The sequence below is a fragment of the Stegodyphus dumicola genome, chromosome 1, assembly GCF_044657685.1.
Source record: "Stegodyphus dumicola isolate Sdum_Otavi_A_Nest chromosome 1, ASM4465768v1".
NCBI lineage: Eukaryota > Metazoa > Arthropoda > Arachnida > Araneae > Eresidae > Stegodyphus > Stegodyphus dumicola.
This window is the reverse complement of record NC_140768.1, coordinates 39295572-39313238: the sequence shown is the minus strand read 5'-3', so window position 1 is coordinate 39313238 and position 17667 is coordinate 39295572. Positions and strand designations below refer to the sequence as shown.

Sequence of the window (17667 nt, the reverse complement as noted above, 5' to 3'; positions counted from 1 at the left end):
AAAAGTGTGCCAGTGAATTTGGCAGGCTCAGCTATCAAACTCAAGGAAGGAAGAAAGAAAAATAAAAGATCCTTATCATTCTTCAGACAATGCTATCTTCATCCTCTTAGTATCTGTTGTCTTTCGTTGATATCATTCTTTATAAGAATTGCTGACGTCATTTGCAGATAAAAGTTTTGATTTTGGGAGAATTATCTTAGGTTATTGACTTAGTTAGGTTATTGTTTTGTAGTGGCATTCAATTATAGTTGATAGTGATTCAAGTATATATTTGTCACAAAAAACGTGACTGAATGCTTTTAGATAATTTCGCACTTAAGAATTGATAAAGATATACTAATAAGGAGAGCAATAAATATATTGCTTATTTTCATTTTCTTTTCACACATTTTATCAGCAATTTAAAGCAATTTTCACTTTTTTACCTCATGAGTTTATGAATATAAGAAGCGTATGTAGGAATTATTGTATTTATTCTTTGGCGCATCGATATTGTTACGCTTACAGGAAGTCCGAACTTTATACCTTGAATAAAAGTTTAATAACTTTATCAAAGAAAAATTTGATCTTTATCGGAGTTTTGAAACTCTGCCCTTAGTACAAAGTATAGGTAAGTCTAGTATCATTGAAGAACATGCCAGAAAATCCTCTATGAACACGAAATATTTTATTAGAAGTCAGGAAACTCGAGGGTAAAAACCACTCGAAAATAATCCCTTACGAGTCAATGTTTGACAACTCGGTGAAAAAATGAAACCTTTTCAACCTGAAATTCGGTGAAATTTATGCCTCTTGAGAGTTCTTTATGTAATTGTATGAACAGTTATATTAACCCATGACTGTTCGGTGTCCGCCGATAACATCGCGGAAGAAAACGTCGCGGAGAAAACAACGCAAGGCGAAAACGTCGAGCTACAAAACATCGTGGGAGAAAACATCGCAAAGACAAAATATCGCAGTTCTAAAACATCGTGGTACAAAACATCGTCGCCGAAAATAAAGCGGTTCAAAAACTTCGCAGTTTAAAAGCATCGTCGTCGAAAATATAGCGGTAAAAAATAAAGTATCTACAAATCATCGCATAACGATAATATCGCAGACATGCTTTTTTCAGGTCTTAATAATTGTAAATGGATATTCGCATAATGATTTGTGAGCGCAAGATGTAAAGAAGGATAATTTTTACTTTCACATTTTTTATTAACTAATAAATTTTTGCTTAAAAAGTAAGAAGGCAACTTAAGCATAGAAAATTAAATGCAACTTATAGATTATACTTTTCATGAAAAATTAACAATAAAAAATGATTTATTAATGGCCTTTGTTAGTTAACTATGTCGGCTTAAAATTCTATTAAGTGGTATAAGTTGCATTAATTTTCTATGCTTAAGTTTCCTGCTTTTCTCAGCAAAAATTTATTAGTTAATAAAAAATATGAAAGAAAAAATTATCCTTCTTTCCATCTTGCGCTCACAAATCATTATGCGAATATCCATTTACAATTATTAAAACCTGAAAAAATCATGTCTGCGATGTTATCCTCATGCGATGATTTGTAGATACTTTATTTTTTACCACGATATTTTCGACGACGATGTTTTTAAACTGCAAAGTTTTTGAACCGTTTTATTTTCGACGACGATGTTTTATACCACGATGTTTTAGAACTGCGATGTTTTCTCTTTGCGATGTTTTCTTCCACGATGTTTTGTAACACGACGTTTTCGCCTCGCGTTGTTTTCTCCGCGACGTTATTGTCCGCGATGTTTTCGGCTGTAACCGACTGTTCATAGAAAAATTGTGTATGTCTAGATCCTTCGTGCACATAAAAGATATACTTAAAAACTTTAACGGCTGAAAAGCCCTTAATTGAAAGTTCATTTTATTCGCGATGTGTGTCCAAATGCAATAGTAACAAATTGATGAAATTTGGCGATACTCCATTATATACCACTGGACTGATTCTATTTTTATTGTTTAATGCGACAAAATTTGAAATCCGCCCCTCCCAACCGGGATAGTGGTTAGCGACGCTGACTGCCGTGGATATTTGTAAATGTATAAAGTCTATGCGGCATGGGGAACTCTGTATATGCGGCGAGACGAAAGTCCTCTGGAGAGGTTGTTAGTAGGGGAAGAGGAGTGGGAGACTCTTGGACCCGTTTTCCCTGAGATGTTCTACATCAAAAATTTGGAGCGGAACTTAGCGAGTCTTATTGCCACCTGTTTGGGGCTCAAGGCTCTTGCCAACGACAGACGTAGTCTTGCGCTCCTTTCCACGATGAACTTCGTGGGTTTGTTCTGATGTTACTGTCAGACCAAGTGGAGCAAGTAACAATTACAATAACAACAAATTTGAAATTCCTTAACTTCCATTTTACTGCTTTAACGAAATGTTCTGATTAACCGAATGTTTATATAAAATTTCTTACAGTGAAGCATAATAAATCAATATTAAAAATAAATAGAGCAAATAATTAAAAATATTTGAAGAATTTTATAAATAATATGAAGTATATGTAAATATGGGAATATATAGTATCTTATTACTTCCTTTAGTTAAAGAACTATCGCAATCGCGAAAAATTTTGGGTATCCGTTCTCGCACCCATTTTGATTATTTTTTTGCGTAGTATCTATACCTACGGATAGAGTAAAGCACTCTTTATACCAAAATGAATTGTAAAATGGATTAAAAATGGAATTTTTCGTGACGTCACAGACCCTAGTTATTCAGTAATGTAGAGCATTAAGTATCTTGTATAATTTTTTTTTCTATTAATGTGGAGTGTAATAGCTTAGGGTCGTATAATGATAAGTAAGTGTGATGTATAATAGTAGTATTGAACCAGACTTTCTTGGTTGTAGAACTTTGTAAATATGTATTGAAATATTTTGCTGGATTTAATGTTTTGAAATGACTCGTATTCTAACTCTGCTACAATATATTATATTCGTAATTTCACTGTGACCGTTTTCAAAGGTTATTGTCTAGTGTTTTTTTGATTAGTTTTAGCGTTACAGTACAGCATCATGTACAGAATTGTCTATTTTTTATGATACGAGCAGTGTATATGGTGTGTTTTATTTGTAGTATCAGTTTTACTATGTTAGTGTGTTGTTCAGTATTATAGTAATATATTGCATAATATGTTTTTTTCATTAGTAATGTGCGGAATTATAGTAAGTGTACAATAGTAAGTCAGTGTGATGTATAACTGCAGGCTTGAAATTCCATTGGTTAGTCTTAAATTTTACTGTTTTGGTTTTACCTTTACCAGTTTTGTATCGATGCAGCTTTGTACTTCTAAGTATTTTTTTTTAAATCTATGCTATCAGGAATGTCATATGTATTCAAGGTAGGCCTTTGTATTCCCTATCTAGATGTGACTCTGTAATCTTTTTTTTTTTTTTTTTTTTTTTTTTAAATTTAGACTTAATAAATGTCTGCAGGGCGCACATCATACTGCAAGGGCTTGTTCCCGGTCAGTAGTCCTCCTTAGCAGTGTAAAAGTAAAAAAAAAGTAATGTAGAGCAGCACAAAATAACCACTGTTAAAAAATTTAAACAGCAATACAACAGCTTAAAAAGTTTTGATTATTTTTTACAACTGTACATACTGACAGTACATACTGACTATACATACTGACAGTACATACTAGTACATACTGACAGGTGACAGGTGACGGAGAATGGAGACACATGTCATCTATCAGAGGTTAAGCAAGCACATATTGACATCCCTCTTTGCAAGAATATAGAGGAATACGCAAAATAATAACTTTTTACTTCCTTGTACAAAGTAAAGGAAGTATTGTAATCGCCAAAAATTTCGGGTATCATTTTTCAACGAAAGTATCCATTTCAACCTCTCTCCAAGCAATATGAACGATGTTTTTGCGTGAATCTGTATGTACGGATAGAATAAGGAACTGATTTTGCTAAAACGGATTGTAAAATCGATTTAAAATGGACTCAGAAGAGATTATTTTACAACGTCTGTACTTAGGTACGTACGTACATATGTATCTCATATAACACAAAAACGGTTAGAAGCAGAACGTTGAAATTTTGTATACGGAATTTCTATAATATCTAGTTGTGCATCTCCTGTTCTTATTGCAATCGGCAGTACCAAAATCCTGTACATGGCAAACACACAAACCCCCTTACCCGGGCTTTAATTTTACAATCGTTGGTCGTAAACATATACCTCCAATTACATAAGTTTTTAAATGACGAAAATATTCATATTTTGGAAATGCCAAATTAAAAACAAAAATTAATTTTCGATAAATAATGAAATTTAACTTTTACGTTAAATTGATATTTTCTAATGCGGTCTCCTGGTTCCTATACTTATTATTTGGGAAAATCTTATACTCGTTATGAAAGCAATAAAATTATAGGAATTTTAGCTCCCGTACAATAGAACTGACTGAGATGTTTAAGTTCAAAATTTGCAATTTGTGATGCCGTTTTCAACTTGCCTTTGTGATGGGTTAATTAACGTAGATTAATTCGAGGAAATAAGTTTACATGAATTTCAGCGAGTGTGTATAATTTAATAAGCCGTGCAAAGTAATCATCTGGTATCCGCATCAGATTTTTCATTTTTATCATTTAATTATGATCGAACACGTACGAGGTAATGCGTGCTCCTGACTTGAAACTAACAAGACCTTATTTATCCGTCTCACCCAGTGGACAAATTTGAAATTCCTTAACTTATAGTAATCCGTATGGGTCCTTATTCTTTCTAAGCCAAATAAAATTACGCTCATTGTGAACTGATTTGCATATTTTAAACGTTTTGCTTATTTAAATTATATGGAGAATGCTGGAGAGCAGTGCATATTTTTTAAAAACGTTAGACTGATAGATGAACGTAGGTATTACGTAAACTAGATTCTAATATTCTTTAACTATTACATAAAAGGTAATAAGAAAGCAGTTACATTTTACTGATAAATTCACTGTCCTATGGTCAGTTTTAGAGTTGCGTAAATGAACATTGTAATACATCATTATGTTATTTCAGCTTAAATATAAATGGCTCTATTCAGGCAAATAATAATAAAAAAAAACTGAAGGCCTTTCAGATTTTACATTACGACCAAAGAGGCATTTTATTAACGTTTTGTGTGCTACCCTTATTTATTAAATATCATCTTCTTCGCCCTTAAACCATAAAATTCAAAATTCAAATCAACAGCAATATCGCAAAATATTTAAAAAGAGCACATCTTTAGAATTTCCGAATTTTGACAGTTTCCTGCACTCGAGATAAAAAATGTTTTTATTCCTCCCTCCGTTATAATATTGTCATTGTTCGCTTTGAAATAGTTGAGTTTGTTAATAAAAAATTCGTTACAAAGTAAGTATTCAAGTAAGTTATATAAATAGAGTTTTAAACATTCGTTATATAATATTTTGATCATTTTCTGAAATTCTGAATGGTTTTGTACTTGCTGGAGAATACATATGGTATCAGTCTAATAGAAATAATTTCAGTTCTATGTATTTTTTGCTAAAACTTTTTATATTTTATCACAATATTTTTCTGAATATAATCTTTTTTCTTCTTATTGATGCAATAAAATTAAACATTTAAGATACAGGAGAAATTTCAAGTGATATAGTTATTTTTAAATTTCAAGCAAATATTTTTATGTTTTCTGGAAGGAGCAAAGATTTTTATGAAAAGATACTTAACTGTTTTATGCTTAGTCTATAGAAATATGTCTGCCACAGGTCCCTCTTCTTCAAAGAAAAAAAACCTTCTGTTCAAATATGCCGGAAATACATTACTTAAGTAGGTAAAATAAAAATAAATTAATAGCAAAGAAAGAACAACAATTACATGACATCTATCAAATCAAATAAAAGGAATTAGAATCTTAAGCTAGGACTCTTACACATATTTCTTTCATTGCTAATTGTTACTTATCCCCCGTAATTTCAAACAAGAATACTTAAAGGGCTGCAACATTTAAAAATGGAAAATAACTTTTTTGAAGTCTTTTAATTTTTGCTTTCTATAATTACCTTAACAGGACAGATTGTGAGTATGGAATCTTGTGGAAAAAATAAACAGTGAGCAGTTTGTTTATTTCTGTAATACAAATAAAATACAGGAAACATAACATGAGGAAATACGTCACTTAAGGAAACTCGAGCCATTCTAAATTCTACTCTGATTCTACTTGTTATTCTTTGAACGCTGCAAGCGGTTTTTTCCCCCTGCTTGTTATTTGTATTCGGCTCGCCATTCGTAATAGCCAAGGCTAGAAATGCATATTTCATTCTTGCGCTGTTGTCAGTTTATATCTTGAAATTTTCAATATACTACTTTTCGTTAATTGGTGAAAATATTCGGGATTTGTTTTGCCTTTAGCTCTTCCAAAAGTTTTCAAATAATAAAACTGGTTGTTAACATTAGATAAACGAGAAAAATGAGATATTTGATGCATATGCTTTTTTTACGTAACAAATGCAAAACTCCTCGTGTTCCACGAAGTATTCCACGAGGCTTACAGATGTAAGTAAATAACTCACAATACAAGGAAATACAATTCAATAATAAAAACATAATATCTAGGCCTGGACTGAGGAAAGAAAAAATGTAAAATACAAATACTATTATAATAAAAATACTAAAATGTACCATGAATAATTAAACTATGTTAATACTCCTATAAATAAATTAAACCAACTTAATAATAATACAATAATAGTAAATTATAAAAATCTGAAAGATTTCAGATTTTAAATTACGTCCAAAGGGGCGTTTTTTTAACATTTTCTCTGTTACCTATAGTTATTAAATATCACGTTCTTCGCACTTAAATCATAAAATTCAGTTCAAGAGCAATATCGCTATAGATTTAAATTAGATTTAAATATATAGATTTAAATCTATATAAATTATATAGATTTAAATTGAGCATATCTTTAGAATTTCCGATACGCAGTCTCACGCGCTGGAGATAAAACGTTTTTTTCTGTACAACGTTGCCATTGAGTTTGTTAATCAAAAATTCGTTAAAGATTTACAAAATGTGAAATAGATAATAAAACAAATTCCAAATTTCAAATTTGGGCTTCAACATGCCCATATTCGCAGTAGGATTACGTCATTCAAAATTCGATGGCTCCATGAACCGTTGTTTTATCACAATGCGAGAAATATACATACATTTATGCAGATTTTTCATTATTTGATTTCTTCAACTATAATGTAAGAAAAGTGAAACGGACATTTATAGTGAACCAACGCAAAATCGCGAAACGAAAACAATAGTCCTTCAGGAACAAATCTCCTTTGGACTAAAAAATGAAATAATGCTTAAAAATAATACCAATACAGAGGTAAAATGATACATTAATACATAACGTAATCATACATAGAAAATGCGCAAAATAATGCAATAACACATAAAAGATAAAAATCTAATCATGTATAAATAACAACACTAAAAGTTCAAAGAACAAGTAAAGTCGCGCAAGATTGCAAAGGCTCCTAACAAGATCATAGAAAATAGGAGGCCAGTAAATACAGAGCTGCTCTAAACTCACTTTAAATGCGCTTCTGGCACTCACATGGCCCACCAGCGGCCGAGCGGTAAAGTCGTTGAACACTGGTAGTTCGGTCCGAGGTTCGAATCCCGCGAACGGGCTGACTGCATGGGTGTTTTCGTGGTTTTCCCCATGTGTAACGTGTATACGAACCAGTTTCCCTTAGAAAGTCCTCCACGAAGGCATCCCTCCCTTTAGGCCCTTGTGTGCTTTGCCATAATTAAATACACACACACCTGGCACTCACATGCAACATGAATGCAACAAAATACGTTCTATATATCTTCCATAGCATAGCCGCAAGCACAGAATCCAAATTGCATGCGATTGAAAACGTTTTTACTTCCTTGTACGACGTAAAAAAGAAGTATTGTAGTCGCGAAAAATTTCGAGTATCATATTTCCAAGAAAATACCGATTTTGACCGCCATCCAATGCAATTTAATGATGTTTTTGCGTGACATCCGCAAGTAAGGACAGAATAAAGGACTCTTTTCTCCCCCAAAAAATTATAAAACTGATTTAAAACGAATTCTAAAGAGAATTTCCCGTGGCGTCTGTGCGTACGTACGTACGTATCTCGCATAACTCAAAAACGAGTAGCCTCAGAACGTTGAAAGTTTATATGTAGGACTGCTATTGCATGCAGATTCGCACCTCGTATTTTGGTTGCAATCGGCCGCACCGAAAGTATATAAATATATATATATATATATATCCACTCTGTTACTCGGCTCCATGAGCTCAGTTTCTTTACTCTTATATGTTTGTAAGTTGTGCATTTTTTGCTTTAAAAATGATTGACTTATGTTGTTCTTGTCTTCCGATTAAGGTTTTTATACCTTTAGTAAATCTGTATGCAATATTTGTGGAGTTATCAACAATTGAAAGTTGTTTAAGTGCTGCTAAGCCTAATGAATTTTGCGATGGTAGACATGTTTGTTTACATTTTAAACTTGGCAAAATAGCGGATTTGTGTCCAATATAACTAAGCTTTGCAAAAACAAAGATAACGCCTTCTTTTATTATTGCGAATTAAATCATGCTTAATCCATTCTGGAATTTTTTCGAGGAAATAAGTGTTTCAGATTTACTTCGTAATTTTTAATATAGATATTTTGAGTTTTTATTTATTTTTGCCTTGTCGGGAAGTGAGAATTGAATTAAATGAATGAGAAATACTGAATCGTCTGTGAAAAACTATTTCTTTTTTTTGTTTTGTTTGCTTAATTTCATTTATACATCGTTTTAGGTTTTATAGTATTTGAATAGAACATGTGGCAACGATTAGATAATTCTTCAAATGATATAAATTTATATGCATTCTGAGTTATAATATGGTCATAATAGTCGGTGGTAACGTATATTCTTCTTATTTAGACAAGATTTTACTTCATTTTCTTTACTTATAGATTATCAAATTACAAAGGGCTATGGACTTTGTTCCTGCCAAAGCAGGTAGACTTTGTGTGTAAATAGTTTTTACTTTTGTGAAACGTTTCAATGTACTGCAAATTGTGTTTTTCATCATTTTACTTACCAATTATTGTTTATCAGAAGAATAATTGTTATGAAATTTTAAAAATGCCTTACAAAACATCCTGCAAGAGAAGGCGCAACCAGAGCTCCAGTCAACTAAAATGCTTTTGATCCCTACTAATAGATGACGCCACACGAGCACCTCATTTGTTCAAATTTTACTTATTCTACGGACGGCGGCACAGGAGCCTCCGTCGCTAGTAATCTCTGAGTTCTAGCACAGCATGTGTACAAGTACTTCCATATTATTGGATAACACTTATTCGATTCTTCAAGCATTTTAAAGTTAAGTATCATATATTGGTAAAGGCCGTTAATGGTCGATTGCCTCTTACTAAGTGATAAGACATAGACATAGACATAGACATAGTTATAATATGGACAAAATATCACGCTGTTAAGTGAACCTAGCGCCAGAGTGTCGGTAAAGAAATATAGTGAATTTTAAAAGAATGCATTTATTCTGTTGTGGTGTATGCGCTCTCGACAAAGTAGATTTAATTCAATCCAATAAGTTTAAATGAAATGCAAGAAAAAATGCGTATAATTTAATATTTCGTGCAAGGAAGTCATGTGATGTACACATCACATTTTTTAATAATTGCAATAAACGTGCAAAATTTTGAAAAGAATATGAATTAGATACATTGTGAATTATATGAATTAGATATATTTATATCTGAACTTTGATAATTTTAATAATTTGCATTATTATTATATTTTTAGAGATCAGAGGTGCTGTTAAAATTTTAGTAATAATGTAAATTATTAATGAGTGCTTTCATTATTTTTACACATTTAATTAAGAAATTTAGAGGTTTAATTTAAATTGGTCTTTTTTGAATTTTAATTTGTTGTTTTAATTTTTCTCTCATAGAATATTGAATGGTAAATTTTTTGAGAAATATAAAACGTTGATACTATGTAAAAGATTTATGCCTTATGGAACACTACATTTGCTAGATGGGAGGAATAAGAAATGCCATGTCTGCTTAAATTTACTCTTAAATCTGGCTATAAATATTTTTAACATCGAAAACTTTGTCAAGTGATTTATTTGATTTTTCACGAAGCTTTGCAGATGAATCAGAATGAAATAACATTAATTAAGAGCTTGATTACAGTTTTGTTTTTCAATGACAACATTAAACAGTTTAAACTTGTCCTTTTACTTTCGTTCGATAGATAGCCTTATAATCCTCGCTTCCGTTTTTATCATCTGTTTATTTATATTTCACTTGCTGAAGTCACATATTTCCAGAAAAATGGCATAGAATGTTTCCCCTTTAAAATGAAGCATCCATGCTAGATTTCTATGAAGTGCCTAGACCTTTCCTGTAACGACAATGTTCACCTGAATTGAATTTGCTGATTCAGAAGTCCAAATCAGCAGGCTTTGTTTTTATCAGATATCTTAACAATTCTTCTCTCTGATCTTGGAATAGCCAGCCTTTCTGTGCTTGCTGATTCGTCAAGATTAGAAGTTCTTTTATTGATTTCAGTAATGATTGAATGTAAAGAATTGCTGAATATGTAAAAATATTTTCAGATAGTTCCACTGACTCGTTTGTCTTCGATTTATATAGTAGAAGAAAAGTAAAGCTTTTAAAGTATTTTTTTTATAGAGTCATTCATCTGATGGGATGAAAAGGAAAATTTCTAACATATAAAGAAATCTCACAAATAGAATTTTTGAAAAATTTAAATCTGCTATGTAATCTGATGATTTTTTAAAATTACAAATGCGTCTTTAAGTAGTGTGGAAAGATGCGCAAATGCAAGTTTTTTGTTTACTTGCTTCGGTTACACAGTCTGAAAATTCTTTAATGCAGAATTTAAAATTCTCATCAAAAATGACATCTAAGTTGAATGATATAACTTTTAATTTATGACAACGGGTAAAGCTATCTATGACTGAAAATAGAAGTTCCTATCAAATAAAAATTTGAACTCCCATAAAAAATTACATCTAGGTAGGCCTCAACACAAACCAAAAGAATAGACATTTCCGTTTATTAACGTTGGCAACAGCAGTTTAATTTAAAAAAAGTAGAAGCATTTGACGTCAGCTGTAATTCTTTTAGTATCGTCTGCGATTTTGTGTAGATATGCTTGTTTTGTAGCTACGTTTGTTTTCGTGTTCGTCGTAATTATGAAAAATAAAAGTATTTTCTACAATATTTAGTCTTAAAGTACTGCTTAATGATTTTCTACTTATTAAGCTCATCCTGGATTTTGAACATTTGTAAGAAAAAAAAAAGGTACGTGAAACCTTGTTTTCTAAATTTTGAACTTTTAGAATTCTGAAAACTTTTACTATAGCTTCTCAACACTAAATGAATTTTCAGCTCACCTTTGATTATAATAAAGCATAAGAAAGCTACCTGTGAATGCAAATATCTTCATGGAAATCGGTTTATTTACTTGAATATAGCAATGCATACAAGGGCTATTCTTTAAGAGAAAAGATGCCTTCGTGAAGATCTTTCTAAAGAACATTAGCTCGCATTAAGTTACCCAGAAAACCCTCTATGCAACTTTTTATGTTTTATGTTTATGAACAACTGTTTACTTTTTTCTCTTTGAAATAAAATATATCCTCAGTACGCAGACACTGCTGCTAATGATCGTTACACAAGATCTTTCGTTTATCTGTGATTTTATAAAATCATAATTTTAATACAACGTACGTGAATCATGTCATTTTACCTTGATGTTGTGACCCTATTTTGCATCATAAACATTATTTACATCATAAACGTCGTAACATCCTAACGTTTCTAACATCCTATAATTAGCCGAGTCATTAATGCCTAGGGCCACTAGTACCGAAATAGTTAAGACAGCTGAATCCTAGAGCAGAGATAGGTTCTAGAGATGGTAGCTAGAGATGGGTTCGATTTAAGGCAGACGGGCTGGCTGCATGTTTTATGTTTTTCCACATGTGTAACTTGAATGCGAGCTAGAATTGCCTTGGAAAGTGCTCACCGAAAGCATCCATTCCTACAGGCAGACAGCTCTCTCGTGCTTTGCCATATTCAAATAATCTAATCTAGATTAATATCTAACTTTATTTCTTGCGTACTGAATCTTTTATATTCAGAATACTTTAGAAACATTAGGTAATTTTTGGAAGCAGGAGTCATGAAAAATGAACAATGCTTTCGCCAAGAATCGAATCGCGGACCTCTGGAATACGCGCCCAGCGTGCAGACCACCACACAACGAAGGCACGCCAAGAAGGTGGGAGAACTATCTTATATGCTATTTAATGCTTAGGATGGAATTTCGGTTTAGGTTCTTTAATTATGGCAAAGCATTCGATGGCTATCTGCCTAAGTGGAGAGACTGCTTCATGGAGGATTTTCTACGGAAAAGGTGGCTCGTATACACGTTATAGGAGAAACCACGGAAACGCCCATGCAGCTTGTCCGTTCGTCGGGGATACGAATTATGTTGTAATATGAGATTATATAATTTATATGATGGAATTAACATCTATATAAATTCCTGGTTTTAATTTTTTATAACTTTCTTGGTAATATATTTATGTTGTGTATATAATTGTTTGATCGTGTTGTAAAAAACCAGGGGAATTATTTTTCTGATTTAAGAAAATCTTTATTTTATTTAATTCTGAAATATTATTTTAATGCTTTAATTGGGGGGAAAAACAGATGCTTCTAAGAATATTAATTTAATTCTGAAATATTATTTTAATGCTTTAATTTTGGGGAAAAACAGATGCTTCTAAGAATATTATTTTGCTTCTATGAATATTATTTATTTTACTTTATTTAAAATTTTTATTCAAGATTCGGTTCATTGTGAAAAGAATTCGGGAAGGGAGGCGATTTTGCTAAGTCATGATTTTCGCGGGTTGTTTTTGTCACTTAGAAAGTTCTAGAAGAAATTTCTTTTATGCTTTGATCTTTAGGACAGGAAGTACGTGACGGAAAGGTCAGAGGTTGCCACTTCACCTTTGAGGTAAGTCATCTTGGTTGGAGATCGGGGTGTCCGGTGTTGGCTAAGTGAAGAGGGGTGCGCATGTGTGATCAACCTTATTTCGGTCATTCAGGGGAAGAAAAGCAAATTTAGTCCCAAATAGAGGGCTATAAATGAAGCCACTATGGGAGCCCGTGTTTGTGAAGGAGACGAAGCAAATTCGAGTTTGAATCACACTTTTGACTGAATCACTTTTTGACTGACACTCAGGTTTTAGACTTGTGAAGTGAGAAAGGAAAAAAAGATGTATAGGTCTTCGAGCAGTGCTTCCGGCGGGGAGCGGCAATTATGCTCCTCTGCCGCGTGTTTTAGCGAAAATTTTGAGAAGAGGATATTGAGGGCGATAGACTAAACTGTTAAGCGAATAATTAATTAAAAAAATTAAGAGAGACTTTGGTCTTCATCGGGATCTGCCAAGGCCAGGACGATGTCCTTTGACTTCGACTTGAAACCGAGGGAAGGAATTATGTTACCGGAAACTAATGAAAACCTGCGTCAGCCGTTCTCTTGAATACCTAGCTTAATAGTCTACGTTTTCCCTTGTTGAGCGTAGATTGTATTCCGACAGCCGTGCGGCTGGGATTTCCGAAAAAAGGGTGAATTAAGTCAGTCTTCAGTACCTCTCTTCCGGATGATAAGGTTTACCAGGAGAATGCAAGGTCTCACCCCGTCATTTCAAGGCCTCTTCAAGTCGTCTACGTAACAGATAAGTTTTTTTTTTTTTTTTTTTTTTTTTTTTGTGTGTGTGTGTGTGTGTGTGTGTTATCAGTTTTTCCTATGAACTTTAAGGAAATTCCAGAACTATCTTTGGGACTTTTATACTTCGTATTGAATATCCAATTCAATTCTAAGTGCCTGAAAAATTCTCCCCTTCCTATTTCCTAAAATGGAAAATCTTAATAAGTTTATTATGGTATAAAAATATAGTTTGTTTTGTGATGTTATCCTCAGTATAGATGTTGAATTTCAGAGATGTACCTGAAGAAAGTAATGTGTTTTTGACCATCCTAGAAATTACTGCAGTAGTCTGGTTAAAGTTAAATTAAAGGGAATTCTGAGACTAATTTCATTAATTTAAAAAAAAGAAATTTGTAAATCCTTAATTTGAATGTGTAAATGATATAAATTGATTAGTTCACATGTGTAACTGAATTAAGGAATTGAGTATTGATTACCTAGGATGTGAAATTTAATTGAAAATTTTGAGGAATCTGAATAAACTTGTATTTTAATCTGGATACCTATTTTTATTGTTTTCTTTATATCTATTTATGTGTTTCCTTATATATACTGTATTTTTATCTTGGTTATCCGATCCTCTCACTGCACGGTCCCGGATGAAAAAAAAAAAAAAAAATAACACAACGCACTTGTACGATCACTAAAAGTATTGAAATCAACTAGCTCTTAAGAGTTTATTTTCAGTTTGGTATTTAGTTAGTTACGGTTTCACCTGTCTGTTTCTGTGTCGGTATTATACCTTCAGATATCGATATAGAAAGAGACGTTTATATAATATTTTAATATATTTTTTATATACACTATTTTACTTTTAAAAAAGGAGCTCCGAAGCTTAAATTATTTTGAATTCTGATTCTATTCTAGAATGAAGATTAAATTTCATGAGTTAGCACATATTAGTTCTACGTAAGAAAAGATGATAAATATTCGTATGATTCCTCGTATTTAAATTTTTTTTAAACCTTTAACTGGTCAACTCTTTTTTGAGATGTTAGATTATAAACTGAAATCTTCATATTACAAAGGTTCACCTTCTTTTTCGTTCTTTTTAATGAATTTTTTTGTTAGTTTCAATAACAGTTTTGAGTTTAAATTGATTCGTAAAATTTCAGCTTTTTTGTACCACGCATTTGCGAAAACATCGCTTTTGACTATAGCACTTTTCATGTAACATCAATTTTCAATTCAAATTCTTTGTTATCTAACACTTTTAGAAATATTTGCGATTATATGTTTGGAAGAAGGGTTTTAAAATCATTATGTTTCTTCGATGCAGGACATGTGAAAAAGTGCAATGGCCTCTCCATCATTCGGACTCCGGACCTCTCAAATACGCGTCGAATGTGCTTCCAGTTACATCACAAAGGAATGTGGAATGGAGGGAGAAAGTACCTTACAGAGTATAGAAATGTGAAGTTTAAGATGATAGAGTCCTAGCTAAGAAGAGGACAGAACTGGTTTCTTTATTTTCCAAGAAAATTCACTTTAATTTGCTCTGATTCTGTTTTTATGTCAGGGTCAATAAAAATATTTTAATCTGATCTGAAATAACACTTTCTCTTGCAATGCAATTAACTTAAGATTTTATCTCATTTCGTAAACCTCAGTTAGAATTATGAGAAGACCTGCATTCGAATCTAAATCCACAATAGCGACTCTTTCATCTAAAAAAGAGACGTACAATTAACGAAAAATTTCGTGCGTAGGCAGTCAAAATATCATATTTATAAAAGTCATTGCAGTGCTTATCTTATCTTCCCTTTTGCTTATTCAAATAATGCAAGTTGAATATATTTCAACTTTACCAAAATCAAAGAAAATAACCCTAATTAAAAAAAGTCGATTATTCAGGAGAAAACGTCCGGGTATCTCAAATCGAAACTTCGGAAACTTTACTTTTATTAAACAGTTAACAGTCTGACATAGTAATTAAACTTATTTGGCAAAGAGATACCTTTTATGCATATGTTTGGAATTTATTTATTACAATCTTCTCTCAAGAAGAGTAGAATTACCAGCGTTTTGCTGCTTTATCCACTCAACGACAGAGAGGACTAATGGCTAAATTAAGTTAGGTTGGACTAATGAGTTAAGTTAGGTTTAATCAAAAATGACAACGAGAGTTATCTGCTTGAGAGGAGGGGTGCCTTCGTGGAGGACATTCTAAAGAAAACTGGTTCATATTGACATTATACATGGTGGAAATCATGAAAACCAGCCATGCAACCTAGTTTAAGGCCGGTCGAAATATTAGTATTCAGCAATCACTCGGCCACTCGGCCACTCGATGAACCACTCGGGCACCGATGGGCAGAAGGATTGATGTAATTTAGAACGATAGCAAAAGGTGACTTACTGATTATGGGAACTCTTCGTACAATTACTATTTAACTTTCTCTAAACTTTTGTAGAAAGATTAGGATTTTTTAAGCAGGAAGCGTAAACAATGAATTATATCATAAAATAAATGCAAAGTTGAAATAAAAAAATCTGATGTGTACACCACATGTACGGAATATTAAATTATACGCATTTTTTCTTGCATTTTCTTTAAACTTATTAGATTGAATTAAACCTACTTCGCCGACAGCGCATAAACCACAATAGAATAAATGCATTCTTTAAAATTCACTTTGTTTACCATAGCGACACTCTGGCGCTAGGTTTACTTAACAGTATTACATTTCATTCATATTATAACTCAGAATGCACAAAATGTATATCATTTAAAGAATTATCTAATCGTTGCCACATGTTCTATTCAAATACTATAATAAAGCTAGAACTATGTATAAAAGAAATTAAGCAAATAAAACAAAAAGAAACAGTTTCCCACAGACGATTGAGTATTTCTCATTTAATTAATTTAGTTCTTACTTCGCGAGATGGCAAAAATACATAAAAACTCAAAATATCTATAGATATTAAAAATTACGAAGTAAATCTCAAACGCTTATTTCCTCAAATTCCAGAAAGAATTAAGCATGATTTAATTGGCAATAATAAATGAATGCATTATCTTTGTTGTTGCGAAGCTAAGCTTCTCTAGATTGGCAACAAATCCACTAGTCTCCTGTTTCAAATGTAAACATCAATGGCCACCATTAAAAACAGGCTTAGCGGCAATTAAACAACTTTAAAATTGCTGATAATTTTAAAAATATTGCACACAGATTTACTAAAGGCATAAAATCCTTAACCGGAAAATAAAAACAATATAATTCAATCATTTTTAAAGAAAAAAATGTACAATTTACAAACATATAAGAGTAAAAAACTGAGATCACTGAGCCGGGTAATAGAGTGGATATATATATAAATATATTTATATACGTTTGGTGCGGCCGATTGCAACCAAAGTGCAAGGTGCACATCTACATGTTATAGCAGTCCTATATGCAACATTTCAACATTCTGAGGCTACTCGTTTTTGAGTTGTGCGTGATACGTACGTACGTACAGACGCCACGAAAAATTCTCTTCAGAATTAATTTTAAAGCAGTTTTATAATTTTTTTTGAAGGAAAAGAGTATTTTATTCTGTCCTTACGTACAGATATCACGCAAAAACATCGTTAAATTGCATTCGATAGCGGTTTAAATGGATATTTTCGTTGAAATATGCTGCCTGAAACTTTTCGCCATTACAATACTTCCTTTTTACTTCGTACAAGGAAGTAAAAAATGGGCTAGAAATACTTAAATCAAGCAAAAATGTAATTAAAAATCTTTACTTCCATGAAAATGTTTATGCAATCTTTATGCTTATTTTGTAGAGGCATTAGGTTATTTCGAAGCAGGATAC

At 32.1% G+C, this 17667-nt stretch overlaps 1 long non-coding RNA gene across 1 annotated transcript; it reads left to right on the top strand.

Moving 5' to 3' along the window:
* Positions 1-406: 406 nt before the first annotated feature.
* On the top strand, positions 407-15404 carry LOC146999066 (uncharacterized). The gene is made up of 2 exons (XR_015039396.1): positions 407-610; positions 15140-15404. It is a non-coding gene; the product is annotated as an uncharacterized LOC146999066 (long non-coding RNA).
* Positions 15405-17667: the final 2263 nt, after the last annotated feature.